Genomic DNA, 15178 nt, shown 5'->3' with positions numbered 1-15178 from the left:
ACATCATACTGCTTATGGAAACCCCTTAGTGTTAGGCAATGAGATAAATAAGGAAACCGGGTCTTTGGATAACACATTTGCAAGGGCAGGCAAAGTTTCAACGATAGATTACCTTATTTATTCAGACAATCAGAAAACTCGAATAGAGAACATAAAAGTCCTATCTATTGACATAAGCGACCATGCACCCTTAATTTGTGAACTAGTTTGGAGGGGTGATATTTCCAAGTTTGACCAGAAAAGTCCCCAAACCAACCCTTACCAGAACAAGCATTTACAATGCAATGGTCTCGGCATTGGTAAAGTTAGAGCTATTGGCATTGCTCATGACATTATTTTTGTTTATGTTTTTGTTTTTAAAACATTTAAAGAAACGGCATTGTCATGAGCAATGCCAATAGCTCTAACTTTAACAATTCCGAGAACGTTGCATTGTAAATGCTTGTTGTGCCCTGGCACAGGGGACCGTTTCTTTCTGGGCTGCAGTGACAGCACATCGATGTGAGCTGCTCACTTCTTACTAGAGGAGAAGTTACGGCAGGACGTCATGCCAGGTGAGGTCCTAGGGGAGGGAAATCCTTTAAAGAGTCATTTTCTCTCTGGATTTTTCCCTTCTCTTTTTGAAACTCAGGAGCAGCAGCGTTGCCGTGGTGTCACCAGAGCTTTAAGTGGAAGCTTTTTCAATATTCTATACAAGCCATGCTACTTATTTATCTCATGCAACTAACAAAAGCCAATAGTCCTGCCTTGTTGTAGGTATGATGCTACGTGTTGTTTCATATCTGGATGCAACGACAGAAACAGCAAAATACAAGTTGGGGGGCACACTATGCGAAACACAGACTTTTAGCTTGTGTTTTAGGCCACGCCCTTAATTACATTAGCCACACCCCTTTGAGAGACCCCTCCCCCTTTTTCATCCCACGTAAAGCCCCGAGTATACCTGTGAGTGCGAGCTGAGAGTTCCCTGTAGGAAAGGAGAACGTTAATGAGCGTGAGCATATCCTGTAGGTCCGTAGTACTTTAAAGAGTATGAGCATATCCTGTAGGAAAGGACAAACTGCATGTGCTGCCGCTGCGTACAGGATACGGAGCGTGGGCCGTAAATATGTTGTGGGAGAAACCACAACGAGCTGACATGGGAAACATCACTTTGTTAAATCTGCGCATATAAACAGCGCGAGGACGTTATAAACAAAGAGGGGAGAATGTGGCGTAACGGCCAGAGCTACCACAGTTGGAACCGGATTCGATGCTCTGCAACATCCTGCGTTTTTGGGCAGATCACTTCATCTACCTTTGCCTACCAATAAAACAACTTGCCCTTGTGTAATCTAACTGTTGCTAATTTAAAGCGCTTCAATAACTTTAGGTCGAGTTCGCGCTATAAAAAGAGCAAGCATAAATAAACACAGACAATCAGCAACACACTCACACGCTTGTAAACCTGGCACACGCTTTGAGTGAAAGGACACACCCAGGGCTCTGTGCCACGCCCACAGGCGTGTGACTGATTTGTCAAACACACAAGAACCAATGGAGCACAGGAGGAGCCAGGCCCAGTCACAAACATAATAAACTGAAGTGACACGCCCCCAGCCGAGAAAACACAAGCACACCTACGCCTCACAATATACAAGATTCAGAACTCAGAGGCGCCTACAGGGCTGCAGACAGAAATCACACCCGGGATCTCCGACACCCCAACAGGATAGGCCCACGCAGATCTACAGGGGGCGCCCACAAACAGACACGGATGCTTAGAGAGGCGCACACAGACCGCTCGCTGCCAGAGAGGTGTGACGCGCCCACCTATGTGTGTGTACAAGCGAATGCACAATCTAAGCAAGAACAGCCATGCACAATACCAGCTGCTCTAATGGGGTCATTCGAGGACAGGCGCAGGGTGAGCAGGCGCCACGGACCCGCCGCTCACGGATGACCCAGATCCAACGGTATTATTGGTTGTATGTGCCCGCCCCCTCTTTGGAGACCTGGCTCACCAGCCCAGCCGGGTCTAGAAGGTTCTCGGCAATATTTGTATTTCCCGCCCACCTGTCGCGCTGCCCCTGGCACCCTCGGATCTCCGCCCTTTCCAGAAAGCTCGAGTTGTTGCATGTCAACAATAAACACACGGTTCAGGGCTGCCAGCCCGACCAACGCTTCGCTCCTGGACAACTTCACATCTATATGTATGCATCAACAGGCCACAGCGTGGCGTCGTTGCACGAGCCCTCACTGAAGCGGACCCTCGGCGCGGGGAGCAGATTCTGCGTCACTGCGTGTGGCCCGCAGTGCCGCACTTTTATCCACCTCGGAAGGATGAAAGGCTGCGCTGCGACTGGAATCTATGTCCACAAGCTCGACGAGTGGGCACCCTACTGCACTAAGACACCAGGCTGACGTGAGCAGACATAGGCACCCAGAACCTTATTAAAATGCATGTATTTATTATAAGAAGGAAGGCAACCATTCTTTAAGCCCTTAAAATGTCAGCGAATTAATATAGTACAATACGCCAGAGCCGTTGAAAATATTGCAGGGCTGGGGCAGAGTCAGTGTAATGGGCAGGTCCCAGTTTCCTATGTTAGTGTGGTAGCTCAGCGGGTTAACGCGGCTCCTTCTCGTAACTGCGTAAGGTCGCACGTTCACACCCTGTTTTAGATTGGTCTTACTACTGCAGTACACGAGGGACTATACTAGTTAGCCCCCGCATTAGAAAAATGTTACCGCAAACCGAGTATCCTACCAACATTTAAAGGTAGCGTCGTCCAATGACTGCAGCTTCAAAGAGCCTAGAAACGATGTTATTTAAAGTGTTTGGCCATATAGCATCCCGTACACACAGATAGCACAGTGAGCTGCACACATTTCATGAGATCAGTGAGTTGCTGAAGAACTCTGAACTTGCTGCACCGGACTGGGAATAAATAACCCGCAAACAGGTAAATAAATCCAGCCACAGCAGTTCACTGTGCCTAACACCCCAGACAATGAATACTCCGATGCAGAGCTATGCGGGGCCGGGGTATAAACTCTCATTAGCTATCTCGGTTGGTTAATGCCCTTGCCACGGCTGCCTGTCTCTACGCAGCGACAGGTTCTGCGGTACTTTGCGCTCTTATTCCCCACAAGTCACTTACCTCGGAGAGGCCGGTCTCCAGCGGGAGGTGCACGCTGGGGGTCCAGGCATAGGGGAAGACGCTGCCCGAAAAGCCAGGGAGGAGGTCGGTGTCAAAGAGCCCCTCGCCGAAGCGCTGGTCGAAAAGGCGGCTGGGAAAGAGGGGGCCCGGGAACCAGGGGCGCCTCATCCAGGGGTGGCTGATGGTGATGTCCATGGCGTCTGGTGCGAGGGTCACGGAGGTATTCCGGTATCAGAGCGGGAGCTTCTCTAGCGCTGCCTGCAGTCCTTGTCCGCCAGGCGCCTCCGCTCTTCCTTATATACCCGCGCCGCGGCGCCCTGGAAGGAGCCAGAAGTTTACAGAAGAGGACCGATGCCAGCGGAGGGCAGATCATTCCAGGCGTGGAGCCCCGGGCTAATCCGTCACCAGGGAGAAGAGGTGGGCGGGGACAGGAGGGCCACCAGGAGAGGGGGGAAGAGAAGCAGCGACAGAGGGAACGAGGGAGAAGCAGCGAGAGAAGGGAAAGAGGGAGAAGCAGCGAGAGAGGGAACGAGATCAGGTGAGGGAGCAACGCCGGGACACCACCGCCTTTCTCCGAGGCACAGCAGAAAATGCCTCGGAGAAACGCCACGTCCTTTTCGGATTTGGGGGCGTGTTTTGCTGTTGTCTCCTCCCTGAGACTTCTCGCAAAAAACACGCCCCCCGATCCGAAAAGGACGGGGCTTCAACGGAGTGACTGGACCTCTTCTCCAGTGGCTGGCCAGCATTTTAGAGGCCAGCCAATGGAGAACAGGAGAGAAGAGGGGCGGGTGCAAGCCCCTCTTCTCAAAGTCATTAAATCTCAGAGCGAGACTGCGCAAGCGCAGCCTTCGCAGCCGAGACCTAAAAATGGCTATATTTTAAAATGGGAGAGTATATGCGCCAGAACTTGTTGCCTCAGTTCTGAGATCCAATATGTGCGGGATGATATGTTTGGATGACCAGGCTACACCAAGACAGGAGGCGATAGGTGTTTTTCAAGGTATTTTGAAAGGTATACACTTGCATCTAACCTGCACCCCATCAGCAAAAAGTGCCACCAGTTGCGCTGGTTTGATACTGCCTGTTCTAAGGCCCTATCACACTTGTGCACAGCTTTGAAAGAAGTCCCTAGAAACACTCAGCCGATACAGTTCTTGCGGGCAAGGTATAAAATGGCAAGTCAGGAAAGATTGAAAAACCTGAGAGCGGAAGCTTGGGAAAACCTACTCCAAGCTTCAGAACGAAATGACAATATTGGCTTCTCGAAAACAGTAAACGCTCCCTTTTAAGAAGACCCAGAGGATCCATCCCTAGAGCTGTATATCGAGTTTTCAAAATACTTTTCATAGTAATGATATGCCCAGCAATAGAATAGATTATCACCCATTGGTTTGTCCCTCCAGTCTGATATTTGAGGTAACAGAAGTAGATCTAGCCTTACAGCAGTCAAAAGCCTAATAGGCGCCGGGTTATGATGGGGTCCCTGTTGATATTCTTCGTACTAATGCCTCATTATGTGGCCCACTACTAACAAATGTTTTCAATTCAATATCCAAAGCCGGGCCTCCAAATTCCTGTCAACAGTCAGTAATTATCCCTAGCTTCAATAAGGGTGATGGCTCCAATCCTACGAATTATAGGACTAATTTGTTAATCGACAGCACAGCTAAAATTATGGGATGTCTGTTACTAAATAGGTTGGAAGACTGGGTTAGAGAAAAGAACATCCTCTCCAAGATACAATACAGCTTCAGGAAAGGTAAAGGCAATATAGACCAGTGTCTGAACCTAATGTTGGTAGCAGCCAAATATACCTTAGTAAAACAAGGGCAACTTTGTATGGCGTTTATGGACCTCTCAGCAGCTTTTGACTGCGCGGTACACAGCAAGCTGTGAGTTCTAATGGAAAGTATGGGTGTTGAGGCCTTGGTTATTAATTTTGTCAGACAACTATGAGGGAGCTACAGCCAGTGTGCAGTTCAGGAAACTCGGGGAGTGCACAAAAACATTTCATATTGAAAGGGGTGTAAGGCAGGGTGGCATCCTCGCCCCCTTCCTATTCGCTCTCTACATGAATAACCTTGAAGCTGCATTAGGGGAAGAGTGCAAAGGACGATCCTGATGTGGAAGCGGCCCCCTTGCTCCTCTATGCTGACGATGCCGTACCTATGGCAGGAACCCCGGTGGCACTGCAGACACAGAGCCTTGACTTACATGATAACGAGTCAGAAAACCTTGTTCTCACCACTGGGGACAGCTCCAAAATCACTCATTTTATAGGGTCAAACAGAATGGAAATGGTTGATATTTTAATTATTTAGATGTCCTCTTCAATCGCAAATTAAATTGGAAAGATATGATTACGAACAAAGCCAAACATACGGAGAGAAACATTGCAATTATTTTTAAATGTTCAAAGAAATTAGGTTCCAAACCAATTCCGGAAATGAGAAAGATTACGTCAGCAAAAGCCATTACCGCATATGGGGCTGCAAGGTGGGGGGATTGTGAACATAGAAGAGTTACAACAAAGGGAAGGCGCTTTTTGTAAAAGATTAATAGCTGCTCCAGTGCCTGCTCAAACACTATCTGCCATGATGAATTGGGCTTACCCTATATCAGTGAGGTAAGTCAATTGGCCCCTATTTTAATGTGGCACACAATGTGGAAAAGGGACAGTGTAATACTTAACCAAGCAGTGGTAAGCGATATTTTAAGAATGGATAATGCATCTAGAATTCCATGGTTGGGTTACAAAGAGACCTCTTTGACTTCACTTGGTTTATGTGAATTGTATGATTTCCCATATCTCGGTCTCACCTTCCTGCGGTCTACAATGAAAGAACTCTTCTTTTAATTAATAAATAAATAAAAAATGGAAAGTGATAGAGGCTGTTAATAGGAAATGAGCAGTCACTTTATACCAATCTGTACACCCTTTGCAAATCCTAAAACGTTTTTTATTTGGGTAAGGTACATAACTCACAAAACCGGTTTATTTTGACTCTTATTTCGCTTAAACCATATTCCACTCATGATAGGTTTTCCGGCAAACTTTACTCAATAAATCAGTTGACACCTTGCATATGTGACAGCGGGTCCATACAAACTCATATGCACTTTACTCTTTTGTTCCCTAAATAGCCAACAAAGGAAAAAATATATTATTCCACACTTGCGCAAATAAGGCCTCAGACACCATGTCCAAGCATTATATCATATTCAGAAGCTTGGTGATTTTCAGGTTTGTTTCAACCTTGCATCCTTCCTATGGGCTGTTATAAAACACCAGCGTTTTTTTTAATCATGGCAGACTAGTATTAGGACCTCGGTTTACACTATTACATCCATTAGATGTAAAACTGGATATATTATCTCGATATATTGGGGGAGAGGATGTAGCCGAAGGGCTAGCGCAGTCAACCTCAATAAATCTGTTGAACTGGGTTAGAGTTGCAGCAACGATGCTCAACATCCTGTGATTCTGGGCAAATCACTTCATCTCCCCGTGCCTAACAAAAATGAATGTGTCATGTAACACAACTGGTGCTCATGTAAAGCGCTCCGATACCTTTGGGTTTAAAAAAAAACTGTCTCCACCAATTGTGGCACTTTTTAATCTTAGCACTACTATTGTATTGTAATTGCATTTATATAGCGCTTACTACCCCAGACGAGGCATCAAAGCACTTTTTCAGCGAGTAGCATGCTACTCCGGGACCAATAGAGGATTAGTGTTGAATTAGTATAGTGAAATATGAAAGTAATTTTAAGTGGTGGATAGGTTAGTCAGTTATTTGGATTCAGAAAGATAGAAGAGGAAAAAAGGTTTGCATTCATATAGCACTCATTACCCCCTGATGGTGTTGAGGCGCTTTTTTGGCGAGTAGCACGCTACGCCAGAAACCCATAAAGGATTAGTGGTGAATTAGCATGGTGAAATATGAAAGTAATTTGAGTGGTGAATATTAGTCAGTTATATGGAGTGAGAAGGATAGCGGAGGAATAGAAGGGGAAGAAAGGTTTGCATTCATATATCACCAGTTACTCCTGATGGGTGCTGGAAGAGCTTTTCTGGCGAGTAGTACTGTAGTAGGCTGGTTCCATGAGTTGAGGTGATACAGCAGACGTAGCCGAGATATGTCTTTATGATATTTATTAAGTTATCCAGATCCATAGAACAGCCCCACCAGGAGCAGCCTGCTAGCTGCTCAGCCCATCTTCCCAACTGTCACACACCACCCAAGCATTCCAGTCAAGTCAACATTCCACACGGAACTCTCACACTGGCTGAGCAGCTAGTTACAAGATAAAGGGGAACAGTGATAACATTATATGAAGATACTACAAGTACGCTACTCCGGAACCCATAAAGGATTAGTGTTGAAAATAAGTATAGTGAAATATGAAGTAATTTGCGTGGTGGATATGTTATTTGGAAAGAGAAGGGTAGGCGGCTGGATAGAGGCTTGCATTTATATAGAGCTTGCTTCCCCTGATGGGGTTCTGAAGCGCTTTTTTGGCAAGTAGCATGCTACTCTGTAACCCATAAAGGATTAGTGGTTAATTAGTATAGTGGAATATGGAATTTGAGAAGTGAACATATTAATCTGTTATTTCGATTTAAAAGGATAGTGGAGGGACAGAAGAGAAGGATTTGGGGGGGGGGGGCATAGGATGAGGCTTTTGGATGGGTAAAAGGGGGTTTTGGAGGGGAAGAGTTTAGAAAGGTTTGTTTTGGGGGATTGGATTAGTAAAAAGAGGTATCAGATGATGCAATGAGGGGTACAGTAGGGGAGAGTCTAGAAAGGGTTATTGGGGGGGGGGGGGATCATAGTGGTATGGGGATTGGGATAAATGAGTATGTAGAGCAAAGGTCTTCAAATTGTGGAGCATGTGGATGTGCTGCCGGAAGGGGCGTACTACTAAATGGCACTGGGGAGCCCAGCGAGTGTGAAGTTAGGGTTTAAGACCATGGTAAAAAAAAGGGAAAAAAAAACCATTGTTTTCTCTTCACCTTGGAATAACTACATATAAAAACACGCACACAACTGGAGGACAAATAATCAATTAACGGTCAATTAGGCGTATATGGCGTTGTGTAGAGCCGGTTGATGAGGCTTCAGCATAATTCTGTTGAGGAATGGAAAGTCTTCAGATAAACTAAACCCCAATCAAACTGTGTAATTTAGCAACTCGGAAATGTGAGACGGGTGATATAAAGTCAGTTTCCATCCTACGGTGGTCATCAAAAGGTATCAAAGAGAAAAGTATTTAAGAACTACTTGTTGGGAGGCACAACAAACAAGGGATTTTTCTTTTTTGTGGGGAAAAAAGAACTGCACAAATACAAGCTCACAGGACATACTTCTGCATTTTTTGGATTTTGGAGCTGGTGAGGATAAAGTGCTCGCAATGTTCCGATTTTATTTTCAAGTGTGGAGATTGCAGGCAGGAGAGTGATAAATGGATGGCATTTGTCACCTAGCTTGGTGCATTGACAGACATGACAGTCACTTGTCCAGCACACAATTACTGCACCACAGGGACCATTGTAAAGGACTTTGAGGCTATGCAGTTAGAGACATCTGGTTTGTCATAGAAACTACATCTTAGTATCCACGAGACTAAGTTACATTTTGTAAAATGCAATATCTAATTTATGTTCTATTTTTGAAGATGGAATTATATTTGTAATAAAGACACTCACACCTTAGTTGAAAAATAAATGCAAGTTAAACTAACCAAAAGGAAATATACTTTTACACCTTATGACACTTCAGTTAGCTAATGTGATCACTGCAAACATCTTCGTGTGTGACAACTGAGTCACATAATTAAATCCTAATTGGTGCAGTGATGAATAGTGGCTGGTTTATAGTGCTACAATGTCCCAGTCTGAGACAGAAAGCACTGTGAACGTCATAGTTTTAAAATTGTATTACAATGTATAAAAGACTGCAGCAAAATACTGTTTAAGATAAAAACAAGTGCTTTAAAGATATATATTTTAGTGATAAGAATCCAGACTATACCTAATGTAAATATTTGTATATATGCCCATTAAAAAGGTGCACTCCTTTTAATGGACATATATATTACCTCTCAGAAAGAATAAATATTTCTCACCATGAAACTGAGTGACTATTAATTAAAGCCTTCACTGGCTCGAACCATTGCACATATTGGCACTGCTTTCAGGTAGCGGGCACCTTGGTGAGAAGGCTGTTAATTCTTTAGTTCTAAATCTATTTTGCAGCACAGGAGCCGCCCCCCCCCCCCAGCACTAGATTACAGTTAGGGCAGTCTTGCTATGAAAAATAACATGGGGTGCATTTTCCTTGGTAGTATTAGGGCCCAGGACACCACTGTTCCGTACGGAACAGAGCCCAAACAGTGGAAGGAAGGGGGCGGGGGGGCTAATTGTGCTATTCGTGTGGTTATTTTATGCAGACAGCCAGCCTGCTTTGGACATCTAACCTACAAGTAATAGCCCAGCTGAGTGGGCTGAGCAGACACCCTGCTTTGCAGAGCTGTAGGGCTCGTTGATGCTACAGCTGTAGGAGAGGCCCAAGGCACACTTCCTGTGCCAGTATTACTTTGGGCCTTGGAGCAATGACCCAAGTGAGGGGGGGATTAAACTGAGGCAACACCTTGATTTGGGCATCAGAGAGATGACAGGGTGAGGAGGGATGGGAGGGAGAGGGTTAGTATGTGATGGGATCCCATGTTGGGAAAGGTCAGAGGCGACAGCAGGGCAGCAGCTAATATTAGTGAAGTGCAGTGACACTTTTGCCCAGGGGCCCACTGCATCACAATTATGAATGTTTAACAATAGAATTTGGGCATGTGGGCTCATTGTCCTTCCTAACATTAGGGCAGATGACGCCATTGGCGCAACACAACTGGGGAAGCATGCAGTACCTCATTTTCATTAGACAGACAGGACTTGTTGAGTTTGAAGTGATGGTCAGACATGGTGGAGAAGGAATAAAAGAAGAGAAAATAGCTTGTTTCTCATGGCTACAGCTATCATTGGTGCAGCAGGTGGAGTGCATTGGATAACACGGCAAGTAAGTTATGGGCAGTAGTGTTTGTGGTCAATTCTGTTCTTGCATGGTGCAGCATATTTAGTGTGGATTACGAGCTACAGAGAAGCACCCCTGAAATGGTGTCATAATTGCTCCCCGTGATCATCCCTCCCACTCCCCAAATCCTTGCCATGTAGTTTTGGAGGGCACAACTTCAAAACATTTTGCTTAAGAGTGGCTCAGACCAAAATAGTTTGAAGGCCTAGGATGTAGAGGATATATTAATAGATGTATAGTGTGATAAATAGGGTAGTGCATTGGAAAGAGTAGTAGAAATGATTGAGGAGTCGCAGTTGGGCTAGAAGATATATTGAGAGAAGTATAGGCTGAGAAATAGGGTAGTGCATTGGAAATGCTAAATTGGAAGAAAGTAATATATAGATCCATAACTACATTGAAAATATAGTGATGCATAAGGGAGGTAAGTATAAGAAGATTAAATATATTAATAGAGGTACAGGATGAGAAATAGGGTAGTGCATTGGAAATGCTAAATTGGAAGGAAGTGAAATATATAGATCCACAAGTACATTGAAAGTATATAGATGCATAAAGGAGGTAAGTATATGTAGATTAAAGAAATTGATAGAGGTACAGGATGAGAAATAGGGATATGCTTTTTCAGGAGAAAAGTAACAAACACACAGATCCAAGTACATGGAAGGTACATAGATTCACAATGGAAGCAAGTACATGGTAGCGGAATACCGAATTGCTTACTGTGGGCCCATAACCTAATCAGCATTAACTGACGAGTTGCATTAATTACACAGATGTAGATTTTAGGGGCAGGTCTTGTGGGCATGCTGCATCGAACCCTTGCCTTAGAAGTGGCATGGGGCCTAGCAGGCAGAGCTACATTTCTTTTGCATACACTGTCCCCCCTTCCAGACTATGGCAAAAATCGGGAAGGGTCTACTGGCATGCACAAGGTTTATAAAAAATAAATAATTGCCACCTCCTCTACCACCTTCCTGGCAACACTCGCCTCTTCCACGAACACCTTTCAAACCTGGTAACTCACAGCTCACGCCTAGGTGACTTCAACTTACCTCGGAATGATGAGAAAAACGCACTGATCCAATCATTAAACTCCTACTTGAGTGCAACCTTTTCCAACATTGACGCCATTATAGCCCAGGAGAAGGCGATAACCATTAACAACATTCTCCCAGTGGGACCACTGAATTATCCTGTTCTGCATAAACCTGAAAGAGCCATACTCGAGCCATACTCGAGCCATACTCCAGCCATACTGAGAAGACCCTCCAGTGGACTAGAAACTTAAGCCAGGCCTTCCCTCATAGACAGATAACTCACAACCCACTTTAACTCTATAATGTCAGCCGTCCTAGACCAAGTAGCCCCTCTGAAACCGAAAAGGATTAGACACCCCTTCAAGAATCTGGTTCAACAAAGACCTCAACACAGAAAGAAGGCCACTCAGAGCTGCAGAAAGACTCTGGCAAGCAAACCCTTCCATTAAACCACCTTCACAAACTCAGAGCAGAACATATAAAAATCGCAAAGAAAAAGCAACCTTTTTCCCGCAACACCCTTGATTATGCTATAAATCACCCAAAAGACATTTTAACATTTAAAAAAAATCCAAAAAAACCTTCCAAACCACCCGATAAAGCCCCTCAGGGCTCCAAAGAACGCTGTGACAAATTTGCTAAATTCTTTGGTGAGAAAATTGCGATGATTAAGTCCTCTCTTGAATGCCTCACACAAGCATTTACGGTAATCACCCTCCACACCAGATTAAAAAGAAAAACCCACCCTGTTCTCCGACTCCCATATAGGGATCCTCCATCCCGAGACAAATGAGGGAACCAAATCCTAGGATTCCCCTCTACACTTATTGCTAGAAAGCATTCAACCCAGTCACATAAATGGGTATCTTTAAACTAATTTCCAATTCTAAGCCCTCATCCTACTTTGCATACCCCTTCCGGCCTATGTGGCAATTAATCTCAATCACGTCATTACCCCCGCTGGACGGTGATAATAAACAGCTCCCCAAGCATGGGGGTTATGCCAGACTGCCTTAAACTAGGCCAAGTCACACCACTACTAAAAAAACAAAAAACACACAGGAATAGACTCAGAGGACCTCAACAACTTCAGGCCAATCTCAAACCTGCCCTTCCTGGCCAAATCCCTCGAGAAATGTGTCCTACTCCAACTCACCAAGCACATCAACACTTTCAATCTCAAGCACTCTCACCTATCAGGCTTCAGAAAGGGCTGTAGCACAGAAACTGCTTTACTAAATATAGCAGATTGAATCCACAAATGTATGGATGCTGGCCGTTGCTGCCTGCTCATCCTCCTAGACCCATCTGCTGCCTTTGACACGTTGGACCATAAACAACTTCTTAACCTTAAACAGATTGGAGCGGACGGCATGGTGCTGAAATGGTTCACTTTTTTCACAACCGCTCTCCACAAATCAAAATGAACAACGCAACCTTGGTTACCTCTACTTTAACCAGAGGTGTTCCCCAGGACTCAGTACTTTCACCTACTCTCTTCAATATCTAGATGGAGCCCCTAACTACCATAATCAAGCAAGCTAACATCCACTTCCACCTCTAAGCAGACGACATCCAGTTCTACCTAGAAATATCCTCCCCAGATAAAGATACTCCGTCTAAATGATACTCTAACAAAAATCCAAAACTGGCTATCACACAACCACTTAAAACTCAACCAAGATAAGACGGAAATGTAACAACGGATAAACCCACCAGGTCCAAGATTGGATAAAGCTTATGAACTCCTTAAATTACAACCTTACCCTCGCCGGCTCCGCTAAATCGCTGGGAATCATACTGGACCCCAACCTGAACATGAGCTCACAGACAACAGCAAGGAGGGCCCACTACAAACTACTGAACAAAATCACGCCCTTCCTCCATCATAATGATCTCAAAACCGCAATGCAAGCCTTGGTTCCATCCAGGCTAGAATACGGGAACGCTACGCTCACAGGCACAGTAAAATCCTACCTAGCCCCCATGAGAAGGACTTAACGCAGCAGCAAGGATGGTCACCGGAGCCTACAGGCATGATCACGTCTCCCCCCTCCCTGAAAGATCTTAAGTGGCTCCCAATTGAAGTTTGTTGCCAATTCAAAACTGCTCGTCTCACCCACAAAGTCCTTCACACTGGTAAACCAGTCTACCTGGCAGACAAACTCACCAAGGTTGGCCAGGCAAGAAACCTGAGGAGCATCAACAACCTACTTAAAATACCTCCAAAGAGACAAACAAAAAGCCCTGGCTTGCTCTTTCTTGGGCAATGCCCCCAAAATTTGGAACTCCCTACCAGCAGACCTCAGAACCAACGCCTCCTTCATGACCTTCAGGAGAAAACTAAAGGATCTCCTCCTCGCACAGCACCTTTAACCCACTGGACATTATTCCATAGCTACAGTCAAGCAACTCTCGACTACTACCTGCCTCCCAAACGGCTGTCCATTTAGTTTTGTCAGTCTTTCTTATTGCCTGTGTACATGTTGTAAAGCACTCCAATATCCACGGGTCCTGCCAGCGCTATATAAAACTCAATCAAAATTTTAAAAAAAATACATCTTTGTACACTAGCATAGCCTTACCATAGGTGTCTGACACCAAGCCTTCGCCAGTTAACTCAGTCTTCTACAAAAGTAAGCTTTACCCAGTTGGTCATCATTATGCATTGTGAAAGATCCGTCAAAAGAAGAAAACTGGGTCTACTATGCACCCTACAACACTAGTCCGAGTCAAGTAATTACATCTTCCCACGTTAAACTTTATAAGAACTGCCTTTAGTGTGGAATTCTTAGATTTAAAAAATAAAAAAAACTTAATACGCTTTTTTATTGTGCCCGTGCGGAAAACATACACCATTTTTACAGTGGGGTCAAATTGTCTCCAAAACTATGAAGACTCAACAATTGCTGTTATTTTACCCGTTTAGAGTACGAGCTTCGTCCTAAAGCAGTGAGTAACAAGTTTCATATTTTGCAGAAGGGACTTCCGCAGAGACCACAGGAGGTCGAATCTCATTTTTATTAAGATTTTTACGTTAAATGGCATGTAGTATGCTGTATCAAGATTTGGTTTTAACAGCATTACCCTCTTTGTAGACGTTAAAAATTGGAAAAATAATATCAGTTTCAGGGCCTGTGTGGGCAGGGAGCAGGCCTAGAAACATTTGACTAAGACGTCCGGTAACGTGGCAACACTGGGAAAGTCATTCTGGCATTTTTAGGAGAATGCATTTTGTATGGGAATGTGCCTGCAGCAATTAGTTTTACAGAACTCCGGGTGGGTGAGGTGTGCAGGAGTTCTTATGTGAGCTGGAAGTTAGACACAGGGAATCAGAGGATGGATGGGCTAAAAATAAGATTAGCTCCTACGAATCTGAAATAGTGGTAGGCGGGAAGAGAACTTGGAAGCTTCTACACCACTGTGCAAGCTAAAACTTTAAAACACATTTGCTTCCTGATGGTTGCATACCCATCCACAGACCCACAAGCGGCAAAAGCTTTTTTTCCACCTTGAAAGATGAAGAAAATGTTCACCCTCCTGAGCTTCGACAAAACTGACTCGACGACACTGGTGAGCCATGAAACAAAAGGTCACACATCCCTCAGTGGTGGAGATTTTCCTCAGATTCTGCACAGCTGAACTTGGTGAAAGTTCTTTCTGGCACGTTTGGCAAGATTAAAGATAGTCTAATATTTCATAACATTTTACCTAACCCATTAAGGATTGCCTGGCAGAACAGAGACTCCAAATGCTAACGGGCCAAGAGGGCACCTACGGGGGTGATGGAGCACTTGCACAGAACATTCAACATAAAAAAGGGAGTGGAATTTGACGGCATCACGCCAATTGTGTTAAAACAATGCAATAATTAAGCCAATATCACAAGTTTCTAGTACTTAGTTCC

This window comes from Triturus cristatus, chromosome 9 (genome assembly GCF_964204655.1).
Source record: "Triturus cristatus chromosome 9, aTriCri1.1, whole genome shotgun sequence".
Lineage (NCBI taxonomy): Eukaryota > Metazoa > Chordata > Amphibia > Caudata > Salamandridae > Triturus > Triturus cristatus.
This window is presented reverse-complemented; position numbering follows the sequence as displayed.